We start from the raw sequence: 6,525 nt of genomic DNA, 5'->3' as shown, positions 1-6,525 counted from the left end.
TTGTAAATTTGATTACTGATTTCTCCCTCGAAGTTGTTCTTTCTTCTTCTTTTTTGAATAATAAATGATTATTTTGGGGCCGCATCTACCCGAACATGTGGCATTTTTATCATGTTAGATGCGCTTTCATCCACCATCCTCCTCGCCTTGTAATGCCCGAGACTTGAGGCTTGTGTGGCGAAAGTAGGTTGGCCATTGGCGTTCGGATGAATGGGTGTTTCTTACCAAATTGTCAAACCAGCATTTCCCACGCATTTCTAGACCAATCCAGTTTCTGTTTGACTCTTCTCTTCTTGTCTGACCCCAAAATTCCTCGTTCTCTTGAGCGATGATTCCAGAAGACAAAAGCCGAGACACTTGAATTGCGTATATAGTCACTTCATCTTCCAGAACAATGCTACTACGACGCCACCGGGAACCCTTTTGCAGTTGGTATTCCCGCGAGGCCTAGCTAGTCACTGTCAGGTAGGAGAAGGACTTCTTCACCTCTCATTGAGAAATTGAGAAATGTTTTGGAAATTAGAAGCGATTATAATTTATTTATTTTTTTAAAGAACGTTTGCCTCCGGGGTGCGCAAATTTAACCGGCAACCGAGGCCCTGAACTTACAGCACTATCCTCTACAACAGCTATTTCGGTAGGACATAAGGCGTAGTATACTCTACCAACAATAAAACTAATCTGCCTTAGATATGACAAATAAAAGCAGCCAATTTCCGTTTGGAATTGCAAAATAGGAGACATGCGCGCAAACACACTAGCATACACTCACACAACCAATCTATATTCTCTATCAAGGAAATTGCAAATCTTCAAGCAAAGTATTCGTGTAAACATAGGCTCTGGTCACTTGTACAAAATAGAAGACAGTATACATTCTCAAAAACTTGATGAAAGAGGTAATGTTACAACTTCGTACCCTTATACCATTCACTTTGGCAAATTACCTATTCCGAAGAATCCTGACAAGGTTCAATCAAGCAAGCATATATTATATGTCGTACGCTCCAATCCGAAAGTTGACATGCAGCATGGATACCCTTATTGTTGGCTTGTTGCTATGTATTACACTCCACAAGAAACGTGCTTCAACAAATGTCGTCTTAGTCTAACCACAATGCAAGATATATCATCGCCACGGTGTCACTACTAAAAAAAAAAACAAAGAAGCTATATATAGCCCTTTTTATATAGTGATTATTAAAGAAACTGTCATATAATTGAGGCAAGGTTAAAAAAAAAAATTATATAGCAATTATTCGAAATGACTGTTATATAGTCTTTCTCTTTAAAATTTTTTCAAGACTATATAGTAATTATTTAAAAAAAAAACTATTATATAGTCTCTCTTTTTTTAAATTTTTTTTCTCAAAGATTATATAGCAGGTAGTCTTGATTATATAACAGTTATTTATAAAGAATACTTATATAGTTTTTAGGATTGTTATATAATTAATGACTATACAACAGTTATTTAAAAAAACTATTATATAGTTTTCTAACTCTAAAAACTTTTAAAATCCATACATTATATATAACATATGGATTGATTATGTCATTATCTTTGAACCATTGGTTTTTTTTTTTAATCCAATGGCACACATACTCTCTCTCTCTCTCTCTCTCTCTCTCTCTCTCTCTCTCACATTTTCTAAATTTAAATTCATCCCTTACACTCTACCTTCATGACATTCAACTCTCTCTCTCTTTCACCAACCTCACCCCTCCACTTTACACTTAACCTTATCTGTTATTCAAGCATCTCTCTTACTCTAAATTTTAAGTTTTCATCTTTTAACACTCACACGATTAACTCTAGCCATAGCCTTCGACGTGATGTACATTCCTTGCATAGATGGTGTTGTGCTCTATCGTCTAGTCTATGTGGTACTTCATTTCACTAGCGCCAGTTTCCCTCAACTAACCTCATCATTGTCCTTGATTATATATTGTTAAATGGAAGGTTGGTGTTCTAAAATTGCAACCATGATTTTTATTTTTTTTATTTTAAATATATGGTTTTTCATATTTGTGTGGTATTAATTTGAGTTCGTCTTTTTGTTAAGGATGCTTTTTTTATTTTCTAGATCTATAGTTTTATTTTTTTATTTTGCATTTGCATTGTTAAATGAAAAACCTTAGCATCAACTATTGTTAATTTCAAATCTAGAATCTCTACTACTCTAGTCTTTGCTTTTTCTATTTTTTTCACTCTACTTCACTCAAAAATTGAAGAGAAAAAAGAAAAAAAAAATAGATGTGCTGCTAAAAATGCAACCCTTATTTAAAAAAAATGCTTATATATACCATGGTTATTTTCAAATAACTATTGTAAAGTTGCCAGCTATACAATGGTTAACAATTATTATATATTAGATCAAAGAATATATAGCGCCAAAATAAATTGTTATTGTTTGTATTCAAATTGTAAATTTGGAGGCTCAGGCTCAACTCAACTTAATTAGCATTAAAATAATTAAAAAAATATTTATGAAGCTTTAGTCATTAAGTCAAGACCAAACCTAGGCCATTATTTCTACCCTCCACCCATGATGAGTAGCTACAATAAAAAAATGCTTCCTAGATTTAAAAAAAGTGATGATCATAGAGTTTGGACACCAAGTCAGGATCATCTATAAATAAAAGAGCATTCTCTCAACAAGAATCATCACTAACATCAACAAGCTACCGGTCAAATCTTCAGACTCCATGTCTGCTATTTTATTTTATTTTATTTTTTTTATCATGAAGTTTTAGTCTTTATTTTTTTGTGGTATGGCTAGCATACCAGCTACCTTTTTCTTTAATTAATGTATCTCTGCTTCCCTGTATCTAAATTAATTTTTTTCATTTCGTATTCTCACATTTGGGTAAATTGTGGTAAGAGCTCAGGTTCCCCGCATTTGATTAGAAGTTAAGTTCTTTCATCTTTTTGAGACTCTGTATCTCTGTCATGTCTTGTGACATCTCTTTTTGTATTTGCTGAACAGTTTTATAGTCTTCTTCTTTTTTTTTTCTTCTTTTTGTGGTAGTGTCTCTTTTTAGTATTTCTACGACTAATTGCTTAGCTGCTTTCAATAGGTTTTTTTTAATCTTTTCAGCAATGTCTACTGCTTGATTTTGCATTACCTGGTTTATCATATGCAAAGGGAAAGGGGAAAGATTCCTTGAAATGCGAGAACTATCACTTCTGAGAATTAGAATATTGATGTTTACATCTATATTTGTTGTCTGTATATTGGGGTCTAAGTGTAAATGTCACTTGAGGTTCTTATCTTTAAATGCACGAGAAACTGCTAGTTGCCCATTTACTTTGGGCATGTCAATAGAGTTGCCCGGGAACCATTAGGACTATTGTAAGAATCGCTTAAATCCTCTTAATTGTGATATCACATACCCTGAACATGCAATAGCCAATGTAACATTACATCACAAACATCTTACATATCCCAATATTGTACCCTAAGGTCCTATTTGGTTACTAAAAAGGATTGAAATAAAATGGATTGAAAAAATAAAAGATAAAAATGAGATGATAAAAAGAAATAGATGTACCACATTCACAATTGAGAAAGGTAATTAGTTTACAAGGTTGGAAATTATAATTCATGAGATTTTTGAAGGTGTGTTAATTTTCATATTTGTAGTATATATTAATGAGCTTTATGGTATTTCCTATAAGGAAAAATGGTCATTTAGCTCATTTTTGTTTTAATTTTTTCAATCCATTCCATTCCTTTTTAGTAACCATACAAGACCTAAAAGTGATTCAGATGTATTGATGGTTTCAAGAAGAGGACCAACATGTGATAATTTCAATATAACCTGATTTTTTTTTTGACACAGTAGAAATGCTTCAATGCAAAAAAAAAAGGAGGGGATTTTGAAATGGAGTCATTTTTTTTTTTGTAGAAAAACCTTGGCAAAACAAGTAAAATCATCCATATGTCTTTCATCATGGGTAGGGGTGTTCATAGGAAGGTTGGATTTGAGACAACCTTGTCATGTGTCCCGTCCCGTCCCGTTATTAAAATTATTTCGTCATATTAAAAATCAATACAGGATTGAGACTAATAGAATACTAAATAGTGTGAGATAGTAGGAAGATTTAGGGAGTTAGAGAAACGTTAGGAATAAATATTAATTTTAAGTTATTTTACAGATTTTCTATTTAATTTATTATTCAAGTTATTATTTGTTTTGTTCAATGACCCTCGTGTTTAGGTATAGTGGGTTATGGTATTAGAGCTGTTCAGTTTGAAAATGGTACTCAACCCGTTCTGCTGCCTTTCTTGATAAATCTACATCCTCCTCCTTCCCATCATACACTTCTTCTATTGGTTACATATCATTACAACTATCTTATATCATATCTCATCTTGACAATATTAATGTTGAACTTGGCATGAGAATCCCAAGTAGTAATTCTCAACTCTAACAGCCCAGCAACATTCCCACTGTTATATTAATTTCTAGATTTATATTTTGATTTCATATTTTAATAAAGATTTATCTTCCTCATTTCTCTCCACCCATCTTGATCTCATTAGGGATGTCTTGCGAAAGCCAACAACATGGACAGAAATCTGGATAACAATATTTATTAAAATATTAAATCATATAACTTGCTAAGTTTAAAATCAAAATAACATGAATATATAAGTTACAATGACTTAAAGTTAATTATTAAGTTACATTAATCACAACTATAAATCTATAATTTAATATATTGTAAAAAAGAGATTACTTTATATTGTTTGCTCTGTATCATTAAAATTATTAGTATGAATAACTTTTAATTTTGAATAAGGATTGCAAATATTAAAATTATAATTAATATAATCTACTCTTATATTAATTATAATTTTTTTATAAGAAGGAAACATAACAATGACAAAAAATAAAAAATAAAAATAAAGGCATCAAAAGCCTATGGAGGTTTGAACGAATCCCCACTAATTACTTGTTCAAGGTAGAATAAATAAAATCTTGCACAATTGAAATTAAGTATATTAATATTATTAATATAAAAATAAATTATATTAATATAATTAATGCCAACTTTTTAATAAAAATATGTATAATATAAGGGATGGTACGTCCCATAGATAACATCGTGTCTTATCCTGAACTCTTTTTTGTCCTCCTCATCCCATGAAGTCCTCTCCTAATTTTTTTGAGCTAGGAATGACTCATCTTGACACGATAGAAACCAAATTGGACACCAACTAAGATATGTACAAGGTTAAACACCTCTAATTATGAGTGACTATTTTGTGAAAAATTATAGTTGTTAAAAATTGATGGATTGCCTTAGTCATGTCAATACTCAATTAAACTAAAATTGATTTAATATATCATAGGCCAACCTTTGGTCATTCTTTCCAAGGAGTAATTTAGGGGTTATTTTAAGTTGATTCTAGATATTTAATTACTAAAAAAATTAAAATTAAATGCTAGATTTTTATACTAAAATATAAATGAGAAAATGTAATTTATACCACTAAAATCACCTAAATGGATGCTAATGTTAATGTCTAACACCTAAATTCTATTATACAATGAATGAGTTCTAAATTATGATTGGGGGGATTTGTGTCAAGAAAAATAAAATGTAAACTAAAGAAATGAATTAATTGACAAAAAGGATAAATTAACAAACAATTAAAAAAAGTTTGATTCAAATGTAGTAAAGGGAACAACTTAGGATTCCACATGGAATTAACTTTTCTAACTCAAATCAATTAGTTAAACCAAAGAAAAATGATAGGAGAGTGAAATTAATAAATTCAATTACCCAATTAAAGCAAAGAAAACCCACAAGTGCAAAGCCTAACATTTAATTTTATTAAAAAACTCATAATGAACCAAATACTACAATTATGAATTAGGCAAATTAGATCTATTAAAACTAATAATGATTGATTCACAATAACTCTAAAAAATATGTTTAAATTATCTAATTGAATAATTAGACAAATTACTAACTCAATTGAATAATCAAGAGATAAAAGGAACACCACAATGACAATCAAATCAACAATGAGAACTTAATCATTAATTTAATTGGAAAAGCAAGGGTATATAAACATAAATTTTAGAAATTCATTAAATATAAAATCAATCCAAATATCAATCAAATCTAAGATTTAAAATATTTATAACTTAAAATTAAATTGTACTCAAGCAATACAACTTAAAATTATTGAAAATTAAATAATTTCAAACTCTTGAATTAAAAGATAAATGAAAAACTACTCCCCAATTATTTTCAAATATAAATTTTAGGTTTCAGCTTCCTTTATGCTCATTTTAAGTTGTCTTTTAAGCTAGTTCAAGCTTTCATAAATAATGTTCTTCCTCCTTTGACCACATAATCCACGGCCATGGTAAATAATTAATGGATATGGAGAGTAGTTGATGGGTGATGAAGAGGTGGGGTTGATACGTGAAATGGAAAGGAAAATAGGATGATAATATTTGCGTCAAATCTGTGGAGAAGCAAGAGAGATGAGATTTTGGAAT

This window comes from Prosopis cineraria, unplaced genomic scaffold (assembly GCF_029017545.1).
Source record: "Prosopis cineraria cultivar Desert tree isolate PC_DT_omini unplaced genomic scaffold, ASM2901754v1 PC15, whole genome shotgun sequence".
Lineage (NCBI taxonomy): Eukaryota > Viridiplantae > Streptophyta > Magnoliopsida > Fabales > Fabaceae > Prosopis > Prosopis cineraria.
This window is presented reverse-complemented; position numbering follows the sequence as displayed.